Source organism: Tupaia chinensis, unplaced genomic scaffold, assembly GCF_000334495.1.
Source record: "Tupaia chinensis unplaced genomic scaffold, TupChi_1.0 Scaffold145396_1, whole genome shotgun sequence".
NCBI lineage: Eukaryota > Metazoa > Chordata > Mammalia > Scandentia > Tupaiidae > Tupaia > Tupaia belangeri.
In genome coordinates this window covers 775937-799488 of record NW_006205257.1, presented here as the reverse complement: position 1 = coordinate 799488, position 23552 = coordinate 775937, and the positions used below count along the sequence as shown (strand labels likewise).

Genomic DNA, 23552 nt, shown 5'->3' with positions numbered 1-23552 from the left:
AGATTAATGCTCAGACGAGGGGCTTCCTTCCCTCCTCCCCTCCGCTGCTGAGCTCACTGGGGAAAGAGCAGGTAGCCTGTCAGAGGCTGGGATAGGACCATTTTCTCAGTGGAGGAGACAGGCCACTCCTGGTCTGCCTGTGTGAACCTGCCAAAGGGCCTCTGTAAAGACAGAGGAAAAAGAACACACAACAAGGCCGGGGTTGTTACTGGCTACCACTATGATTTAAAATCATAGTGCCCGTTACACTGGTAAGAGATCAAGGGAGTCACTCAAAGGCGGTATGGATTGAAGTGCTACATACCGAATCCTGTTCCTTTAAAATTCTCAAGTTGAAGACCCACATCGTGATAGTGTTTGGAGACGGGGTCATCAGGAGGTGATCAGGTTTAGACGAGGTCATGAGGGTGGGGCCCTCATGATGGCATCTGTGCCCTAGTCAGGAGAGACACCAGAAAATTTGCTCAAGCTCTCTTCCATGTGAGGATAAAGCAAGAAGCCAGCTGCCTACAAGCCAGGAAGAGAGTTCTTACCTCGCTGACCATGCTGACCTCCTGACCTCGGACCTGCCCAGCCTCTGTGCAAAGAAGTTTCTGTGGACTAGGCCATTTGGTCTTGGGATTTTGTTACGGTAGCCCAAGCAGACTAAGATACCAGCGAATGGTCTTCTCTTTTTTTTTTCTGTCTGGCTTTGAAGCCACATCATTGGACAAAAGGACCAGGAAAGTGCCTTGCACCAGTCAAAGCAATCAGTTCTAATGAGTGTGCAAGCCTTCCAGACACTGCCGAGCACGTGCCAAGACTCTGAAGGTCAGAGAACCACCCCTAAGGACCAAGGCCTTCTCCCGTCCTTCCCACGCTTGATCCTCACCTGCCAGTGGATGACAGGTTAGTGCAAAGGCCCCAGAGACGGAGCAGCTGGGGTGGGAGGGGGCAGTGATCAAGGGGTGGGAGAGACACCAGCTCTCACCCCTGCCCAGAACATACGGGCATTTCAACCATCGAGACAGCACACGCAGAGCCCGGAAGGTATTCCCCTGGTCTTTCTCAGCTGTCATCCCCAAGCCCTGGGGCTCAATGAGTGTGGGGGGAGATCTCAAGGGAACCCACTTCTCAGCGGCTACGCAAGGAAGAACACTGGAGCCCAAGAGTCCAAGGACGTGATCTCTACAGTTCCCCAGATCAGATCTCTAACGTGCCTTAATTTCCAGTCTTTAAAGCGTATCAACACCTCTGCCATTGGGTTATTACAGGGATCAATGAGATAACAAATGATGGCTCCAGGGGCCGGCAGGTGGAGGGTGGTTAAGTGCACTGGACTCCCTCCCACATGGCTGACCGTGGTTCGAGTCCTGGACCTGGTGGTTTGCTTTCTCACATTCCCTTCCTCTCTCTCTTTTGCTCTGTCCCTCTCTAGTCAAACTTAAATAAATAAAGTTAAATAATAATAATAATTAAAAACCCCGGCTCCATAAAAGTTGATTCTTTTCCTACTTTGGCCTCTGTAGCTGCCCATTTAGTCTTAATTTTTTAGATCTTTTACAAAGTTCACTGACTAGGGAAAAAACTCTTCCCCACTTACTTTTTTCATATTTTGAGATGGAATACTACTTTGGAAAGAATATAGGGCTTAGATCAGAGGGAAAAAGCAAACTGTGTTGGCTAGTTCCTGCTACCACATGAGATCGCAGGCAAGTATCATCTGCCCTCTTCCAAGCTTCATTTTTATTATTATTATTATTTTTTTGAGAGCTTTTTGCTATTAGGTGCTTGTGCTCACTGGAGAGACAGAGACACAAAGAGAAAGCAAGAAATCACCTCCCCCCCCCCACCGCCCCCGGGGGGTGGCCACGCCCCAATCCCTTCTCCTCCATTCTCCTCTCCAGATTTTGGGCACGCCCATGCACCCAGTGTGAGTTTCAAGCAGCCAGGTCTGGGACTCAAACTGCAATCGACCCCATGGCAGTCCAGCACCTTAATCACTACGCCACCTTTTGGCTCCTAAAGCTTCCATTTCTTCATCTGCAAAGTGAGGAAGGAGTCCTACTTTGTAATGTTGCTGTGAAGAATAAAATGCTACTGTTTCAAGTGCTTTAAGTAAGGACCTGGCAGAGACTAGTAACAGCAACAGTAACAGCGTTTGTTATATGAAACTGCAGACAGGAAATGATGATACCTCACCTCCAAGCTGTTATAAAGACTCCAGGAGTTAAGATACTACTCAAGTCTCCCACTTGTTTATTTTATTTATTTATTTTCAGCTCTATGCTATAGGGCATACCACCTACCAGACAGAGAGAGAGAAGGAAAGTGAGAAATCACTCCCTAGGGGGGATGGCCTGCTGTCAACCTCTGTCCTTCATTTTCCCTTCAGGATTTTGGGCATGCACACATGTATGCCTGACACGTTTTTCCGAACCGCCAGGTGGGGGACTCAAACCATTCAGTTGGCCATGCGGGATCCAGCCACCTTAACAACCACGCCACCTGCTGGCCCCCACTGTTTTCAACTCTTAAACATTTATGCAAAGGGAAACAGGTCCAGCTGCCTGATGACAGCTACTACTGCTTTGCAATTTAGCAACAACCATGTCTCTCATCTCTGAACAAAGGATTTATCATCTGGAAGCTTTATGGCGAAGACATTTATTTCACATTCTCTGCAGAGTGATCTATTTTCTCTCTCAGTGTGGTATTACTCCTTTAGTGAGATTCACATCTAAAACTTCCTCTCCAGGTCAAACATTGTAACTTTAAGACAAAAGGCATTCCTCTGGACAAGAAGGTTCCTCTCCACTAAGATATGGAACCATAATGGCTTTGCTCTCAGTGCCTACTGATGCCAGGATTTTTCCCATCGGGAAGAAAAGGAGGCAATGCACTGCCTCTCAAAGACGCCTGCCCTGTGAGGAGGGAGCCAGGAGTTCAAGGACACTGAAGGCTAAGCAGAGACGTTCTTATTCCTGAATGCCCTTTGTGGTGTAATTCAAGTCAAAAGGGCCGTGAAAGTAAAGATGAAGATTCTCCAAATACCCACAGGTGACAGAGTCCAGGGACAGCCAGCTCCCTGCAGGTGTCTGGGACAGGGACATATTTTCACACGGGAGGCCTCGTCAGCTGAAGCATTCAAGAGAAACGAGGTTGTTGGGGAGAAAGAGAAGACCAGAGGAGGGGAACCTCTGGTCTCCCAGACAAGGGAGTCTGCCATCTCAGAGACTGCGGCTCCCTGGCTGATTCCCGAGCCAGGCCTATAGAACTGGCCCTGCCTGTGCATCAGCTGTCCAGCTCCACGCTCCAATGGCAGGTATGCACTCTGCCCTTCTCTCATGGCTCTGTGCTTCTGCACCCACCGCTTCCTTTGCCAGAGATCCCCACCTCTTCTCTGTTTTCCTACAGACACCTGCTCACCTTTTTCAGAGCTGGCTGAAATGTCACCTCCTCTGTGGAGACTTCCTCAGCTCCAGAAGGTACACTCTGTGACTCTGTCTTACTCAGCTTAGGACTCACAGAACCTAAAACAGTGCCTGGCACATAGCAGCAGGTGATGCTCGGGACCAGCAGATGGCATAATGGTTACGTCGCTGGACTGCGATTCAAGGCTCGGTGCCTTAAAACTCATACTGGGCATGTGTGCCCACGATTCTGAGAGGAGAATGGAGGAGAAGGGATTACGGCCTGGCCATCCTCCCAGGGGGGTGATTTCTTGCTTTCTGTCCCTCTATCTCTCCAGTGAGCTCATGTGACCTATAGCAAAAATCTCTCTTAAAAAAAAGAAAATGAGGGACCAGCAGTTGGTGTAACGGCTATGTCACTGGACTCCCATGTGGTCCATCATGATTTGAGTCCCAGACCCAGTGGCTTAAACTCACGCCGGGTGCGTGTACGTGCGTGCCCAAGATCCCGAGAGGAGAATGGAGGAGAAGGGATTGCGGCGTGACCATCCCTGCTGGGGGTTAATTTCTCGCTTTTTGTCTGTGTCTCTCTTTCCGGTGAGCGCACGCACCCTATAGCAAAAACCTCTCTGAAAAACAAAAGAAAGAAAAAAATTGGTGCTCAATACATGCTTGAAGAAGGGCACGAGGGGGGAACTAATGAGCTCTCTGGGAAGAGCAGGTTGCTCTCTTGTCAGGCTCTGTGCCTTTGCTACAGTGCACACCCGGTGTCTGGGGGTCAGAGAAGTGCGTGTCTGTCTCTCTCTGGAGCTATGAACCCTCCCAGTTCCCCAGGACAGCTGCCCTGGGGGTTGCTTTCTCTCCCTCTCAGCAGTGAGTACATGCATTCTATATCAAACTAAAAAAGAAAAGAAATATCCATCTTTCTGCCTCAACTATCTCTTCAGTCATTGTTGGCCTGGCCTAGTACATCTTTCCAACTTTTTACTTTCTTCCTTCTTTTTTTTTTTAGATTTTTGTCACAAGGCCCAAAGAGACAGAGAGAGGGAAAGTGAGAAATCACCCTCCAGGGTGAGTGGTCATGTCTCAATTCTTTCTCCTCCATTCTCCTCTCCAAATTTTGGGCGTGCACACACATGTGCCCAGCAAAATTTTTGGGCCGTTGTGTCCGGGACTCAAACTGCACAGTCAGCCATGGGAAATCCATTGCCTTAACCACAATGCCACCTGCTGGCCCACTTTCTACCTTTCTCATCCCTATGCTTAAGGTGTATTTCAACATGTAGTTGGGTTTTGGTTATTTGTGCAGTCTGACGATGTTTGTAGTTTGCCCATTTAATCTAAGTGTTCATATATTCGAGTTTAAATCTTCAATGTTTCTATTTCCTTTCTACTCATCTCACCTAGTTTATGTTGCTTTTGACTTTCTTTTTCTTTTTTGGGTTTTTGCTGTAGGGTGTGTGTGCTCACCAGAGAGAGACAGAGGGAGGGAAAGTAAGAAATCACTCCTGAGGGGATGGCCATGCCACAATTCCTCCTCCTTCCATCTTCTCCTGGGATTTTAACCACACATGCTGGTGTGATTTTCAAGCTTCCTGGTCCAGAGCTTGAACCACAGTTGGTCATGGGGGAGTTCAGAACCTTAATCACTACACCACCTGCTGACCTCTTCTTTGACTTCTTTGGAGGCAAAAGAAGACCTCTGTTTCATGTCATTCCCCCCTTATAAGATTTTTTTCTATATATTATTATTCCTTTAGTAATTAAATTCTAGAGATTATGCTAGGAAATGAATTATGATTCCACAACATCTATGTGTTGAAGTCTTTTTTTAAAAAAATGTTTTATTTAATTTTATTCATTATTACCTAATTTGACCAGAGAGAGACAAAGAGAGCAGGCTGCCAGGCCTGGGACTCAAACCGTGGTCTGCCATGTGGGAGTCCAGTGCCTTAACCACCACACCACCTGCTGGCCTCTGTGTTGAAGTCTTAATCCCCAGTATGATTATATTAACCACCACACCACCTGCTGGCCTGTGTTGAAGTCTTAATCCCCAGTGTGATTATATTTGGAGATAGGGTCTTTATGGAAGTAATTATGGTTAAATGAGGCCATAAGGATAGGGTACTGATATGAAAGAATTAGTGACCACATAGGAAGAGTCCCTAGAGTTCTCTCTATCTCTCTCCATGTCCCCACCCCTTTGCCAAGTGTGGTCACAGTGAAAAGATGGCCATCTGCAAGCCAGGAAGAGTCCTCAGTAGAACCTAACCATGCCGGTGCCTGGGTCTTGGATTTCCAACCTCTAGAACTGTGAAAAATAAATTTCAGTGGTGTAAGTTACCCAGTCTTGGCGTTTTGTTACAGTAGACTAAGACAGATTACAACGTGCATCCTGAACTTATTAAACTCTAAAACATGGGTGGCATAGTGGTTGAGGTGGCTGGATTCCCACATGGCTGACTGCAGTTTGAGTCCCAGACCTGGAGCTCTGAAGATCTTGCCAGGCACGTGTGCGTGAGTGCTCGAAATCCCCAGAAGAGAATGAAGGAGAAAGGATTGTGATGTGGCCATCCCCCGTGGGGGTTGATTTCTTGCTTTGTCCCTCTGTCTCTCTCTGTTTCTCTTATGGATGCATGTGCCCCGTGGCAAACAAAACAAAACAAAAACTAAAATAAATGAGTGATTTTACTATTTCTTAAGTAATTCAAGGACCTTAACATAGTTTAAGATCCTCTATCCACTTCTTCCCACTTTTTGTTCTATTGGCATGCATTTTAATTCTTATTTTATTAAACATAAAACCATACAAGGCATTGCTTTTGTCAGTCTTCATTTAGATTTATCCATTCGGTTCTCTCTACTGTTTCGTGCATTTCTTCCTGCCTTCATTTCTAGTATTCCATCTGTGTTCATTTTACTTCTGTCTAAAAAAAAAATTCCTTTACTATTCCTTTCAGTGCACATTTGTTAGCGATACATGCTTCTCATTCTTGGGGGTCTATTTTCAAACATCCTCATTTAACCTGCATTCTTGATACACATTTTTACTGGCTATCGAATTGTGGATTGGCTTTCCAACATGGTAAATATGCCATTTCACTCTCTTCGAGCTATCATGATTTCTGTTGGAAAGTTAGCTGTCAGACCAATTGTAGTTCCAGTGATGGTAATTTGTCATTTGACTTGGCTTCATTTAAGAGTATCCCTTACTCTTTTGCTTTCAGTAATTTTATGATGATGTATCTTGGTGTGATTGTCTCTGTATTCATACTATTTAGAGTTCTACAGTTTTCTTGTATTTGCGGATTTATGTCTTTCATCACTTGGGGGAATTCCTGGCCATTGTCGATTCAAATATTGCTTCTGTTCCATTATCTCTCTCTCTGGATATAAAGTTCTAGAACTTTAATTGCACTTATACTAGTTTTATGTTAAAAATGTAACATATTCTTTCTGTATTTTCTATATTTTTGTCTCTTGGCACTTGAGTCCAGAGATTTTTCTACTTCTTTCTTTCTTTTCTTCTTCTTTATTTTTCTAAATTTGCTAGAAGGTGCACATGCTCACCAGAGACAGAAAGGGGGAAAGTGAGAAAGCATCTCCTGTTGAGGATGGTCATGCCACAATACTTTTTCCTTTTCTCACTCCTTTCAGGACTTGGGGCACTCACACACATGTGCTCAGCATGTTTTCCAAGCATCCAGGTCCAGGATTCAAACTATGCTGTCGGCCATGTGGGATCCAATTGCCTTAACCCCCTTGTCACTGGCTGGTTCCTGATTTCTTTCAGTTCACTAATCCTTTCTTTATCTCTTTCTAATCTGCTTTGAAACTCATTTAATGTATTCTCTCTCTTTTTAATTGCCAGAGGTGTGTGTACTCACCACAAAGAGAGAGAGAGAGGGAGAAAAGAGAGAGCACCCTCCCAAATGGGGCATGGTTATGCCGCAATCCCTTCTCCTCCATCTCTCCATTCTGTCAGGATTCCAGGCATGCAGATACACATGCCTGACATGTCTTCCATGCTTCCAGGGATGGCCAAATGAGATCTGGCTCGTTTAGCCGCTGGGCCATGGTGCCAGCCCTAATGAGTTCTTATTTTGGTTTTATTTTTCAGTGATAGAATTTCCATGGATTCATTTTTATGTATTTCTATTCTCTGTTGAAATTCTCCCTTTTATATTTTATCTCTTAAAATATATCAATCGGAGATTACTTTGTTTTTAATTGCCAGAGGGCACGTGCGCTCACCAGAGAGACAGGGAGAAAGCACCCCTCACCCCAGAGGGGCATGCTCACGTCGCAATCCCTTTTCCTCCATTTCTGCATCCTGTTAACATATGGGACATGCAAATGAATGCACCTGACATATTTTTCAAGCCACCAGGGTCAGGATTCAAATCACAGCAGTTCGTGTGAGATCTGGCTCCCTTAACCAGTAGGCTACAGGGCTGGCCTACTCAGAGCTTATTCTAAAAACTGTATCTGGTAACTCCAATAACTGGAGTTTCTGCAGGTCAATTTCTATTGGCTGTCTCTTCTCAGCTTTGAGTCATTTGTCTTGTCTCTTGGTATGCACAGTAGATTTTGATCAAATGCCACGTTTGTTTGTATGAAAAATTGTGGAACGAACGTGATGCTGTAAATAATGTTATCTTTCTCCAGAGATTGTTTTCTGCTTTTGTCCAGCAGTTAATATAGTGGCAGACTTTTAAAATCTAGTTTGAGTCAAAGCTGCATCTTTTGAGAGTAGTCCTTTTGAGATGTGCCCTTACTACCCACATAGCCTTTCGGAGGCCCTAACCAAAAGCCTAGGGTATTACCAGGGCTTTCTGAGTTTGCCAACATTTTATTTTGCTTCTGAGCCTTTAAGTCACTGCTCCTAGAAGCAAACGTGCTGAGGGGAAGACCAGTCTGAACGTCAGGCTCATATTTCTATGCTTCCCTTCTCTCCAGGCTCTTGTCCCCTCAAGCCCTCACCACTTGGGTAGTAATTTTCTCACTTTTCCTCTCTCCCTCTCTCTCACTTTCTCTCTCATGCATTCTATACCAAAACTTTTTAAAAATTTAAAAACTGAGAAAAAAAGGTAAACTGATGGAAAGGGTAAACAGAACACACAAAAATAACCTTGCATGGGCCAGTAGGTGGCATGCTGGTTAAGGTGTTGGACTCCTACATGGTCAACTGTGGTTCAAGTCCTGGACCCGACAACTTGAAAATCACAATGAACATCTGTGAGTACATGCCCCAAATCCCAAGAATGGAGGAGGAGGGATTGCGGCATGACCCCTTCCCCTAGGGGGTGTTTTCCTACTCTCTCTGTCTCTCTCGCTCATCTCTTTCTAGTGAGCATACATGCCCAATGGCAAAAACCTAAAAGAAAGGGTTTTTTTTGCACAACAGAATGAAGACATAATATTTAAAAACATATTTTAAAAATAATCTAGCTATTCTAGTTGTTCAAGGTGGGAGGTTTCATTTGATCCAAGTTGGTGTTCCAGGGCCAGGAGCAGAATTCTCAACTATTCTTTTACCATAATTCCTCACCAATAATGATTGTTAGCACAAAAATTAAGGTTTAAGAGTATTGGCTTTGGAATAATAAATTCCATCTGGGTAGGTTAAAACAAAAAGTATACGTTGGTTAAACTGGTTGGAAAGAGTAGAAAATTACCGTTTTCTGTTAAGGTAAATTATTCTAATTAAATTAGTGTAAGAAACTTTCAAGCAATCACTGGAAACATACAATATATCACAGCTAAAGTTTCAATACTTTTTCCCACAGTGAAGTGTATCTTTGGTTTATAGCAGTAAGAATTAGGTGAATTCTTAGCATTTCCAGCCCTCTTCCAGGCTCCGAATCACTTTGTGAGATGCTTGCTAGGGCCCTAAGACAATCTGTTTAATTTCACATCATGGCTGAGGTCAACCCATTCAACAAACATAGAGCAACCAAATTTAAAGATTCTTATCTCACTTACTTAAACGTTTCAGGAATTGCTCTTTTAAGGTGCAATCAAGGGGCCAGCAAGGGTTGTAGTGGTTAAGACTCAGTTCCAGTCCCAGACCCAGAGGCTTGAAACTCACACTGGACATGTACATGTATGCCCAAAATCCTGAGAGGAGAGTGGAGGAGAAGGGATTGTGGCATGGCCATCCCCTCTGGGGAATGATTTTTTTATTTCTTTTTTTCTCTCTTGTCTCTCCAGTGAGTGCATGCACTCAATAGCAAAACTCTCTCTAATAATAATAATAATAATAATAATAATAATAACTAAAGTGCAGTCAACCATAAAAACTGGTATGAGGGCCAGCAAGTGGTGTGGATGTTAAGGCAGCTGGATCCCACATGGCTGACTATGCAGTTTGAATCCCAGATCTGGTGGCTTGAAAAACACACTAGGTGCATGTATGTGCATGTCCAAAATCCCAAGAAGACAATGGAGGAGAAGGGATTGCAGCATGGCCACCCACCCCTGGGGGGTGATTTCTCACATTCCCATTCTCTCTCTCTCTCTTTTCTCTGATGAGTGTACATGCCCTATAGCAAAAACTTAAAAACAAAATAAAAAAACTGAGATAAACAGGATAAACAGAACACAAAATTAATTTTGCACAATAGAATGAAGAGATGATACAGTTACTTGCCAAATGACTACTGCTGTTGCAAGCTTTTCCCTAGCAGGTGGTTGGTTCATGTCACACAGGGGAAGGGGCCACTGAAGCACAAAGTTATCCTATTAGGGCAGAATATCAATTAACCTGAAGTCCAGACTGCATGCACGGCCTCGAACTACATGCCCTACAGAAAGAGAAGGAAGACTAGAGTGGTTGGAAAGGCTGAGGGTGTCTAACGTAGGCACATCTTGAAGAGGAAGTAGGCTTCATTACCAACGCTGATAACCACTACCAAATGCAGAAGATGTAGCTAAGGCTACTTCGTGAGATACCTTCGAAAACTGAGTGGTGAAAATAAATCTGAGACCATTTCAAAATCAGGTTGTAAACCACTAACATAAAGATGTTTTGGCCTCCATGGGCTGGCTCTACGACAAGCAGTACAGGAAAGCCCAAGAGAAGCTGGGTACCGCATGGTGTGACTATAGTTCAAATTCCTGGCCCAGTTAGCCTAAAACATATCGGGCATATGTATGAATGCCCAAGATCCAATAAACTAGAGGAATGGAGGAAGGGGATCACAGCATGATCAAACCCCGTGAGGATGTTTTTCTCTCTCACTTATTCTCACATGTGCTCTATCATGACCGTTTTTTGGGGGAGAGGTTTTTGCTATAGGGTACATGTGCTCGCTAGAAAGACAGAGAAAGACAGAGAGACAGAAAGCGAGAAATCGCCCCCCCCCCCGGGGGGAGGGCCACACCTCAATCCCTTCTCCTCCATTCTCCTCTCAGGGTCTTGGGCACGTATGCACACACGCCCCGGCATGAGTTTTAAGCCAACGAGTCTGGGACTCGAAAAGTGGTCGACTACATGGGAGTCCAGTGACATAGCCGTTACGCCAACTGCCGGTCCTTCGTGACATTTTTTAAAAAAGGTTTTTGCATGGGAACCAGCAGTTAGCGTAATGGCTATGTCGCTGGACTCCCACATAGTCGACCGTGGTTCGTGTCCCGGACCCGGTGGCTTGAAACTCACGCCGGGTGCGTGTGCGTGCGTGCCCAAGATCCTGAGAGGAGAATGGAGGAGAAGGGATTGCGGCGTGACTATTCCCCCTGGGGGGTGATTTCTCGCTTTCTGTCTCTATGTCTCTCTCTGTCTGTCTGGTGAGCACATGCGCCCTACAGTGAAAATCTCTCCAAAAAAAAAAAAAGGTTTTTGCATCTCCACCTGTGTTTGCTGAAGAGACAGAGAGAAGGAAAGTGAGAAATCACCCCCCAGGGGGAATGGTCACGCCGCAATCCCTTCTCCTCCATCCTCCTCTTGGGATTTTGAGCATGAATGCACATGTGCCCTATATGAGTTTCAAGCTGCTGGATCCAGATTCAAATGGCCGTGGGCCACCTGAGAGTCCAGCACCTTAACTACTATGCCACCTGCTGGTCCTATCATGAATTTTTAAAAATATTTTGGTCTCTAAACACAATCGCGAGATTCAAGACCATTAGCTCAAATTGAATTGCTTCAGCTAACAAAGTAAAGTCCATGCAGGTCTCTCAACTTTCTCGAGAGACATACAGAGAAGAAAAAGCTTTGTTTTAGGCAAACTATAATCACAGAATCTGCTTGGACTTAATGGATCCCTTTTGTAAATCTAGTCTAACATCTCATTTGATAGAATATGAACTGGCAGCATGCAGGGAACTCCTTTTCACCTGTCAGGACTCATATCAAATAGCAATTCTTAGGCAAAGCCTTCTGTGCTCCTTTGCCATTTTTTAATCTGGAGTGTGAGTTCCATAATATCAGGAACTCAAACAGTCAGAAGGTCCTCAACGTGCTGAATGGACAACTCTATGTTTTAGATAATGGCTCACATTTTGGAATTTGGTTCCCAGTGTAATGGCATTGGGAGGTACCAAGACTTTTAAGAGGTAAGGCCTGATTGGCAATATTTGTATCATGGAGGCAACACCTTCATGAATGGATTAATGGTCTCACAAGATGTTGTGGGGTCTAGTTTTCAGAAGAACAGGTTAGTTCTCACAAGAGTGGGTTGTTATAAAAGGAAGATGGCTGCCCTCAAGTCACTCTTTTTTTTTTTTTTTGAGAGTTTTTTGCTATAGGGTGCGTGCGCTCGCCAGACAGACAGAGACATAGAGACAGAAAGCGAGAAATCACCCCCCAGGGGGGATGGTCACGCTGCAATCCCTTCTCCTCCATTCTCCTCTCGGGATCTTGGGCATGCACGCACACGCGCCCAGCGTGAGTTCTAAGCCACCGGGTCCGGGATGTGAACCACAGTCGACTAAGTGGGAATCCAGTGACATAGCCATTACGCTAACTGCTGGGTCCCCCCTCAAGTCACTCTTTGCACTCACCACCATCCTCTTGGCTTCTGTCGGCCATGTTGTCAGGTAGAACAGAGGCTGGCCCAAAGCTGGCCCCATGCCCTTGGATTTTCCAGCCACAGGAATCATAAGCCAAATAAGCCTCTATTCTTTATACATGACCCTTGATAAATGTCTCAGCTATTTCCCTTAGTAACACAATAGTGGACCAAGACAACTAGTGAGAAGGGATGTATCTGAACTCAGAGACTCAGCTGTTCAGAGCCCAGGTTTCAACACCAGTGCCAAAGTTTGGGAAAACCCTGGAAAAAATTCAAACATGATAGAATAACGTAATGTTCTACTGTGTATCCATTGCTATCATCCAGTCTTGTTTCTACTTATACCACCTACTTTCCTTGCTCCTGTGTAGAACTATTTAGAAATAGATTACAGATATCATATCATCTGCAAATAGTTTAGCAAGCATTTCCAAAAGATGATTTAAAAATAAAACTATAATATTTCAGTCCTAAAAAATTTAAGAATACTTTAAAAAATGATTTATTTATTATTATTTTTTAACTTTGCAATAGGACATATGTGCTTAACAGAGAAAGACAGAGAGAGAGAAAATAAGAAATCAAGCAACCAGGTCCGGGACTCGAACCACAGTCAGCTGTGTGGGAATACAACACCTCAAGCACTAAGTCACCTGCTGGCCTCAAGGATACTTTTTAATATCAAATATCCCACCAAAATTCAAATTTACAAGTATCCTATGATTGTCACTTGTTTTGTGTTTAGCATTTGTTTGATTGGGATCTAAATGTGATTATTTTCCTTGCGACTCATTATTTAAAAACTACATTGTTCCTCCTGTAGTTTCACAAGAACAGGTTTGTTTTGATTAGGTTTCCCTTAGCACTGTTTAACATGTTTTGCTGTATTCTGTATTTCCTCTGTATCAGTAGTTCATCTATTGATAGATGAGGATCAATGAAATTCAAGTTTAGTATGTATGAGTCAGGGTATGAGAGATGTTTATAGACTAGTTTATGGTACTGAGAATACAACAGCATTGTGTTCTCTTTCGCTCGCTCTTGTTTTTTTCTTTTAGTTTGTTATAGCTCACATGCACTTGCCAGAGAGAGAGAGAGAGACAGAGAGCGAAAGGGAATGTGAGAAATCACCCCTTCAGGGGTGATTCACACCGCAATCCCTTCTCGCCCATTCTCAGAATTTTGGATGCACACACTCCCTGCATGTTTTGCAAACTGCCAGGTCTAGGACTCAAACCGCACTATCACTTGTGTGGGATCCAGCCACCTTAACCACCATGCCACCAGCTGGCCTGAGAGTTTTTGTTTTGTGATGTCTATTGCCATGGCCATCACACTAGATCCATTAATTTATTAGGGATATAATGGTTGCTATTCTATTGTTCCTGCCTCATTTATTAGCTGGGAATGTCTTTATAAAAAGAAATTTCCTTTCAGATCCCATAGGACCACTGAAGCCTGATTTTAAAACAATTTAACCAAGATCACTCTCTCAAGTCAGACTCCTCTGCAGGAGGATGAGCAACTTGAAGCAAACCTTCCTTTAGTCTTGATTTCCTAGCCAAGAATTAACTGGAAGAAGGGGGCCGAGAGCTACAGGAAAGGTCTTCTTGGTTCTTGCTCACCACTCTGCAGAGAGGGCCTGCCTGCCCAGAGATTTCCTTAAAGAAGCCTTGCTCCAGGACTTGCTCTAAAAGTCTGGCCTTTCTCTTTGAAAATGTTTTCTCCTCTAATTAAGGGATTTTCTAATTTGAGGAAGAGGTAAAAATTCATCAAAATTATATTTTCGAAAAAATCATAAACCTGAAGCTGCAAAGAGCTGGCTCCAGGGAAATCCTGAATTGAGGAAGGATGCTAACCAGGACAGAATTTAAGACAATAGTTTATCATCTTTCATTCCCTGGAACAAGAATATCCCAAGGAAATGCCAAGCAAAAAAGTAAAATCAGCGATTGATTCTGCATTTTGAGAAACTGACCAAGTTTCTTGATCAAATGCTGATTGTAAGTCTGAGTCAAGGTTGAGCAGATAAAGGAATTCTCCTGGGTACTTCCCCTGGGGGGGTCTTCTCAAGCTGTGATTTTGAAAAACCAGACTGGGGCAATCAGAGACCTTACCGCCGAGGAAATGAAGGCTGCTTCCCTTCCAATACCGGGCCCCGGTTAACATGCCCTCGGGTCTATGCTGGGGCCAAGCTGGGACCCAGAGAGGTTCCTGTCCTGCTGACTTGCAGAGGTTAAACGGAATCTCCATTTCTCGATGGAGGAAAGAAAGGATTGTTTTTCATTGATTTTCGTGAAGCCAGGGACCCTCGCAGAGATCCGGCTTGGTCCACCGCAGGCGCTATCCGGGCAGCGGCTGCCCAGGCCTTCCTGAGTCCCTGCCCGCTCTGGTCTGCCCCAGGCCACCCCCAAGACGTAGGGCCTGGACACACCTCGGTCTGGGCCAGGCTGCTCCTCCTAGGCTTTGCTGTTTGCTAACTCCGGGTGCGGCTTTGGGACACTTCGGCCTCGATTTCCCCAGCTGCAAAGTACTAAAGCTGGGTTGGAGCCGTGATTCTCAGAACCAGCCAGGAAGCTGTTCCAAAACAGGAACCAGGGAACCCTTGAAGAACGCACTGGGTCAGATTGGGGGGTGAAAAGGTTCGGGGGCTGGCAGCGGGGCTGGAACCCGGACTCGGGCTCGCCTCCCTCTGCAGCCGCTCCACCCGTGGGGCCTGGCCTCAGAACTCGCCTTGGGCCTGGGCGAGGTCTAGCACGTCTCCGGGCCGGTTCCGGGAGGCTGGAGGAGGCGACCCGGCTGGGCAGCTTCACCGGAAAGACTCGTTTCAGCCCGAACAGGCGGAGGCCGGGCGGAAACAGACTTGTCGCCCCCCTCCCGGCCCACACACACACCCCTCGGGCCCTTCCCGTTCCCCGCACCCACCCCCAGCGCCGTAGGGCAAACGCGGGCCGGCCGGCCCGGCCCGCCCGGGCCCCCCCCCCCCCCCCCCGCCCTCGCCCATAGGTCGCGGCCGCCAGACCACACTGGGGCTCCGCCCTTGGGTCCCCGGGCTCCGACTCCGCAGAGCCTCAGTGGGGGAGGGCGAGAGACGGGGGAGGGGGGAGAGCCCGACCGGAGCTGGGGACCCGTTGCCAAGAAACCCGACCCTTGCCTTGGGCTGCGGCAGACAGCAGCCGCCGCGCAGCTGCCTCCCCTCTGCCCCGGGTCCTCCAGCGAAGCCTTCTGGAGCGGGAGCGCTCCGGCAACCCCGGGCGGGGACGAGAACCTCGGGCCGCGGCTCTGCTGAAAAAGCCCGCGGGGACGCCAGACGGCGACCCTCACCCCGCCTGCCTGGTGGGCCCCGGCGGCGTGGGAGCGGGGCGGGGGTTGGTCCAGCTCCTACCCAACCACCCAAAGTCTCAAAGGAGGGGTCTCCTCCGAGGTTAGCACCTAGGTCGGCCAGGCAGCCCGCGGGCGCAGGGTACGCAGAGTAGGGGGCCATTGCTGCTGGGGAAGATGGGCACCCCCCAGGTGGCCGCAGGGCCTCCCTCGGACCACCGTGAGTCAGTGGATGAGACTTGCGAGTATCCTGCGGCCTCCCCCCCCCCCCCCTCAAAAGGGACCCCCCCATGACATGGAAACTGGACACAAAACATCCCTTTCCTCGGAGTCTGTAGGTGGCCAAGGACGCGTGCTCTTCTGGTGGTGAGAAATGCTGACCCCAAGTGCTAGTGCTTGTCATCGCCAGGGCCGGCTTAGCTGGGGACCAGTGTGGAGCCATTGAGGAGAGATGTAAACCGCAAGGGCCCAGTGGGCATCAGGAGCCATGAGGGCGAGGTGTGCCCTTGTCCTTTAATCCATGTGACCTTGGCCAATTTACTTAAAGTGTCCGAGTCTCCCACCGCGTTCCTGTACTAGATCTGGTGGCTTAGAACGCTCTGGGCACATGTGCGTGGATGCCCAAGATGCCAGGAGGAGAATGGAGGAGAAGGGATTGCAGGGTGGCCATCCGCCCTGCAGGGTGATTTGTCACGGTCCTGCTCACTGTCTCTGTCTCTTCCCCGCAGCGGAGTGAGCACAGGCACCCTAAGGCAAAAACAAAAAACAAAAAAACCTCTTAAAGTGTCTGAACCTCACAGCTTTCCTAGGCATCAGAAGAGCCTGCCTTACTTCCAGAGTACAGCAGAGAAAGAGGACACAATCCTCATTACCATGTGTGACCACTCAGAGCCCAGCCACTGGGGTGGTGGTGGGGGGGTCTCTTAGCACCTGGAACAGGATGGGCAGCTGCCAGAATGCTGAAGAGACAATGCCACCCCTGAAGAAAGAGAACTAAATGAGAGCTTTATTTTTCCTCCTGTAGAAATATAATCCAAGGATGGGTTCCACAGCTCAGTGGTGAAGTGTTGCTCAAGAGAAGCCAGTGGCAATCCCAATCTCCTCCCTGTCGGCCTTGAACACACTCTGGCCCCAAATGCAAGAGTCCAAGGTCCACAAGTTGGAGGACAGGAGGAAGGGGCTTGACCGCTGACATGAGCCTATGGAGGGTGCTCACCTCTCTCACTCTCAGGGCACATTCCTGTGGTCTGTCTGAATAAAGGAAAAAAAAAATACAGGGGCCACCAGGTTGCAGTGTAGTGGTTATTGTTAGGCTGGAGGCCTGGGCAGTTTGGATGTGGGGATTGGACACCAAGCCATAGTCAGCTAATGTGACCTGGATCTAGTCTGTCATCAGACCTGCACTGCACCGGGATCTAACCCGGATGTAGCATGTGAGCCCTACTCTGCACACGCGCTCTACTCTGCACACGCGCTCTACTCTGCACATGCGCCCTACCCCGCACACGTGCCCTACCCTGCACATGCGCTCTACTCCGCACACGTGCTCTACTCCGCACACGCGCTCTACTCCGCACACGTGCCCTACCCTGCACACACGCCCTAATCCTCACACGCGCTCTACTCTGCACACGCGCTCTGCACACGCATTCTACTGTGCACACGTGTTCTACTCAGCACACGCGCTCTCCCCCTAAACCTTTACCATACATGGACTGTTTCTACCTCTGAGACACTCTCCTTCCCTATACCTTTATACAAATCGCTAAACCCTGCCCTAACGCAGACTTCTCTCGCCTGGCTCCCCCTCTTTCTCTGCCGGACCAGCAACATTGCTCAGGAGCGCTCCCAATGAAAGCTCTACATTTCTGTTTTCTCACGTGATCAGCCCATTCCTTACAGTTATGGCACCGGGCTCCCACATAGCAGACCACAGTTCAATTCCTGGACGTGCTGTTTTAAAATCATGCCGGGGTCAGTAGATTCTGAACCTCTACATCCTTGAGGTCCCACTGTTACTCCAATGTTCCCACATAAAGGTCAAGAGAGCCAGGTCAGCAGCTGAGCCCAGTGATCCAGCCATGACCCCAGCACCTAGATCTTCACAGCCCCTTGCCTCAGGGAAACAAGTGGTGTAGTATGCGGGAGGATGCCCCCAAAATGTTGGGAATCAGTATGGGTCTCCCAGAGACTAAGGCTTCTTGGTACCTTCCTCATCAGAGACTATGGTCTCTAGACACCCCCCTCTAGAGAATTCTGGGCAACCTTCCCTGACTGAAAAACCTGAACCCCCCAAAAAAGATTAGACACTTGATTTCCTCTTCCCTCTGCAGCCCCCACCCACTCACCCAGTTCAGATTCCCACCTGCCAGTCAGCAGAGAATGCTGCCCCACCCACTTGCTCAGTACAGCATGCACCTGCAGAGCCAGCAGCCCTGCATTCTAGGACCTTGAGCCCATCCCCATCACCAGGGATGGCTATCTGGTTCCCCATCCTGTGGGTCCCCAGTGGGACCCCCACAGTCCTACCCATTCATCCCATGCAGCTTTTCCATTCCATGGGGCTGTGGACCCAATGGATCCATCCCTGGCCCTGACATCTGCACAGCTTCCTCATTTTGTGCCCAGTGTGTAGAACCCATGGATCTGGCAGACCTGACCCCATGGGGCCTCTAGCACCTGCCCACCTGCCCACAGCCTCCATTCCCCCCATGTATCCCATTAGGACAGAGGATACCGCCTGTTTGCAGCAGCTGTATCATCAACTGGAGGGGCTTCCATGCACCCTACTTAGGGCCTAAGAACACTACCTGCCTCCCCACACACCTGCTGTCACCATTGCTGTAAGCAACTCTATTGGTGAGGGCCCTGGCACCACACTTGCTCCAGCCTTGCACACATCTCACCTAGATGTGCCACCTAGAGCCTGAGGTCACCAGCACCCCACACCTGGCACCTGCTACAATTGCCTTGGAGATGCCTCACTGGTGGGGTTCCCATGCAGTGTGTACCCCCAGCCAGGATTAAATAGCCATGGTCTACATGCACCAGGGGAACCCCATCCTCAACAAAGCTGCATCATTCCATTTATTAATACAAACACTCAGTCTTGACCACAAAGGTACTCACAGACACGGCTTGCATAGATTCTAACCCCTTGCCCCCAAAGAGAGACTATACTGCTTGACCCAAACAGAACCAAGGTCAGAGATACTCTAGGACACACTTGTAAGAAAAAGTTCTTTGCTTGTGATCAGCAGATGGTGTAATGGTTATGTCACTGGACTCCCCACTTGCTCAGTACAGCATGCACCTGCAGAGCCAGCAGCCCTGCATTCTAGGACCTTGAGCCCATCCCCATCACCAGGGATGGCTATCTGGTTCCCCATCCTGTGGGTCCCCAGTGGGACCCCCACAGTCCTACCCATTCATCCCATGCAGCTTTTCCATTCCATGGGGCTGTGGACCCAATGGATCCATCCCTGGCCCTGACATCTGCACAGCTTCCTCATTTTGTGCCCAGTGTGTAGAACCCATGGATCTGGCAGACCTGACCCCATGGGGCCTCTAGCACCTGCCCACCTGCCCACAGCCTCCATTCCCCCCATGTATCCCATTAGGACAGAGGATACCGCCTGTTTGCAGCAGCTGTATCATCAACTGGAGGGGCTTCCATGCACCCTACTTAGGGCCTAAGAACACTACCTGCCTCCCCACACACCTGCTGTCACCATTGCTGTAAGCAACTCTATTGGTGAGGGCCCTGGCACCACACTTGCTCCAGCCTTGCACACATCTCACCTAGATGTGCCACCTAGAGCCTGAGGTCACCAGCACCCCACACCTGGCACCTGCTACAATTGCCTTGGAGATGCCTCACTGGTGGGGTTCCCATGCAGTGTGTACCCCCAGCCAGGATTAAATAGCCATGGTCTACATGCACCAGGGGAACCCCATCCTCAACAAAGCTGCATCATTCCATTTATTAATACAAACACTCAGTCTTGACCACAAAGGTACTCACAGACACGGCTTGCATAGATTCTAACCCCTTGCCCCCAAAGAGAGACTATACTGCTTGACCCAAACAGAACCAAGGTCAGAGATACTCTAGGACACACTTGTAAGAAAAAGTTCTTTGCTTGTGATCAGCAGATGGTGTAATGGTTATGTCACTGGACTCCCACATAGTCCACCGTGGTTCGAGTCCCAGACGTAGCAGCTTAAAATTCATGCCAGGTGCACGTGTGTATGGGTCTAAAACCCGAGAGGAGAATTGGAGGATAAGGGATTGAAGCATGGCCATTTCCCCTTTGGGGGTGATTTCTTGCTTTCTGTCTCTCTGGCAATTACGTGCGCCCTATAGCAAAAATCTAGAAAGAAAAACTTCATCGCAAAAGCTACCCCTTAAAATAAGAAGAGGTGATTTTTCCACCATATGCTCAGAAATCAATGCAGGGACATAAGAAACATGGGGGAGGGGGAAGAAGAAGAAGAAAGAAAAGAAAAGAAATCTTGAAAGGAACAAAACCATTCTCTAGTAACAGACTACGGAGAAAAGGAAATCCAAGAAATTATACATATGGAATTCAAAATAATGATCTTAAGGGACTCAATAAAATGCAAGCGAACAGACAATTCGATGAGATCAGAAAAACAATCCATGAAATAAATGAGAAATTTAACAAAGAGATAAATATCTTAAAAAAGAACCAAACAAAAATCCTGAAGACGAAGTCAATACAGGAAATAAAAAATACAGCTGAAAGCATCAACAACAGGCCAAATCAAAGAGAGGAATCTCTGAACTTGAAGACAGAACTTTTTAAATAATCCAGTCAGATGGAAAAAAAAAAAACAACTTTCTTTTTCTTTTTTCTTTTCTTTTTAAGAAAACATACATACGCATGGGATACCATCATTGATCAAATATTTGAATAATGGGAGTTACAGAAAACCAGACAGGAAAAGACATAGAAAACGTCTTTGATGAAATAATAACTAAGATTGTCCAAAGTCTAAGGGGAGATATGGATGTTCAGATTAAGGAAATACAGGGGACACCAAACAGATTTGAAAGAAAAAGCTCTTCTCTGGGGTCCATATGGTGGCGCACAGTGAAAAATCTGACGCTCTGTAAGGCTAGCCTACATGGGAAGGTTCCCAGTTTGCATCCAGAGACCTCCCTGAACACACCAGGCCTGTACTTGCTATGATCCAAGGCTGGCTGAAGTTGGGGTGGATTACGACAGCAGGACTCTGTTGGGGGCATTGTCTCTCTGTCTCCATCTCTCTCCCATGGAAGAAATAAAGAAACTTAAAAAAAAAAAAAAGATTTTCTTCAAGGCACCTCATAGTCAAGCTATTAAAAGTAGGGAACCAGCAGTTAGCGTAATGGCTATGTCGCTGGACTCCCACGTAGTCAACTGTGGTTCGTGTCCTGGACCCGGTGGCTTAAAACTCACGCCGGGCGCGTGTGCGTGCGTGCCTAAGATCCCGAGAGGAGAATGGAGGAGAAGGGATTGTGGCGTGACTATCCCCTCTGGGGGGTGATTTCTCGCTTTCTGTCTCTGTGTCTCTCTCTGTCTGGTGAGTGCACACACCCTATAGCAAAAAAAAAATCTCTCAAAAAAAAAAAAAAGTCAAAGACGGGGACCAGCAGATGGTGCAATGGCTGCATCGCTGGACTCCCATGTAGTCGACCATGGTTTGAGTTCCAGACCCGGCAACTTGAAACTCATGCCAGGTGCGTGTGCATGCATGCCCAAGATCCCAAGAGAATGGGAGAGAAGGGATTGTGGCATGGCCATCCCTCCTGGGGTGAGGTGATATCTCGCTGTCTCTCCAGCAAGCATGTACACCTATAGCAAAAATCTCTCTCTCTCTCTCAAAAAAAAAAAAAAAAGTCAAAGACAAAAATAGCAATATAAAAGGGTCAAGTCAAATAAATGAGCCTTTATCAGACTAACAGCAGGCTTCTCAGCAGAAACCTCACAGGCCAGAAAATAATGGGAAGATATATTCAGAATTTTAAAAGAAAAAAATTCCAACCAGGAATGTTCTGTCTACCAAAGCTATCCTTCAGAATTAAAGGAGAAATAAAATATTTCTCAGACAAACAAAAGCAGAGGGAATTCACCAATACTAGTCCAGTTCTTCAAGAAATACTTAAGGGAGTTTTACATCTGGAAGCAAAAGGAAGATAAAGACTCTCATGAAAACATAAAGGTATAAAATTCACTGGTATAGCAGCCACATGAATAAGAGAGAGGAAAGAACAAAGTCGCATGTTATGGAGAATTATCAAACCACAAAGATAAACAATAATAGAGGAAGAAGCAAACAATGGAAACACAACCAGAGAACAGCCAATAGAAAGTCCGCACTTAGGGACCAGCAGTTAGCGTAACAGCTATGTCGCTGGACTCCCATGTAGTCGACCGTGGTTCGAGTCCCAGATCCGGTGGCTTAAACTCACACCGGGCGCGTGTGCATGCGTGCCCAAGATCCCAAGAGGAGAATGGAGGAGAAGGGATTGCAGCATGGCCATCTCCCCTGGGGGGGTGATTTCTCACTTTCTATCTCTCTGTCTCTCGAGAGCATGCACCCTATAGCGAAAACTTCTCCGAAAACAACAACAACAACAACAACAAACGTCTGCACCTATCAATAACAACCTGGAATGTAAATGAATTAAACTCCCCAATCAAAAGATATAGACTGGGGACCAGCAGATGGCATAAAGGTTACATTACTAGACTCCCTCGTAGTGGACTGCGGTTTGAGTCCCAGACCCGGCGGCTTAAAACTTACGTTGGGCACATGTGTGTGCGTGCCCAAAATCCCGAGGAGAACAGAGGAGAAAGGATTGCATCATGGTCATCTTCCCAGGGGTGATTTCTCTCTTTGTCTCTCTGTCTCTCCGGTAAGCGCATGCACACTGTATGAAAATAAAAAGATGGCACACAGGTAGGAGCGATTCTTGGGAGGCTGGAAGCCACATGGGAGGACTGGATTCAGTGCCTGGACCAACCTGAACACACTGAGAGTGGCTGTGTGTGTGCCTGTAATCCTAGCTAATTGGGAGGCTGGAGCAGGATGATCACAATGTATCAAGACACTGTTGAAGGTGCCTATATCTGTCTCTTTCCGTTTCTCTTCCCCCATCTCTTTCATAAAGAAGGAAAAAGACAGAGACTGGCTGAATGGGAGAAAAAAAACAAAAACAAAAACAAAAACAAAACAAAACAAAAAACAACCAATTCCATAATATCCTACCTACAAGAAACTTACCTCTCTGTGAAGACATAGACTGAGCACAAAGGAATGGAAAAAGATATTCCATGCAGATGGAAATAAAAAAATATTGGGGGCCGGCAGGTGGCGTAATGGTTAAGGTGCTGGACTCCCACATGGCTAACTCCAGTTTAAGTCCCTGATCTGGCAGCTTGCTCTTTCACTTTCCCTTCTCTCATTCTCTCGCTGTCTCTTTGGTCAAACAAAATAATAGTAAATAATAATAACCAATCAAATTAAATAAAGAAATAATTTTAAATAATCAAAAAAATAATAAGCAGATCTCAGTGGCATAGTGGTAAAATATGACGCTCTGTGAGGCTGATCTATATAAGAATGTTCTGGTTCACATCCAGAGACCTCCCTGAGTATGCTGGGCATGCACAGGCCTGGGGTGGATTCTGGCATCAGGACTTTGTAAGGGGTGCTGTCTCTCTCACTTTCTCTTGCGCATGGAAGAAATAAATATACTAAGGAAAAGGAAAGGAAAATAACAGTATTTATACAGTATATATATATATATATA

At 46.9% G+C, this 23552-nt stretch overlaps 1 long non-coding RNA gene across 2 annotated transcripts in view; it reads right to left on the bottom strand.

Moving 5' to 3' along the window:
* Positions 1 to 23552, bottom strand: part of LOC102489098 (uncharacterized) — a 53655-nt gene that overhangs the window by 2205 nt on the left and 27898 nt on the right. For both annotated transcript variants that reach the window (XR_337322.1, XR_003547805.1), the window contains exon 2: positions 305 to 435. This is a non-coding gene — a long non-coding RNA (uncharacterized LOC102489098). The remainder of the gene's footprint in view (positions 1 to 304; positions 436 to 23552) is intronic.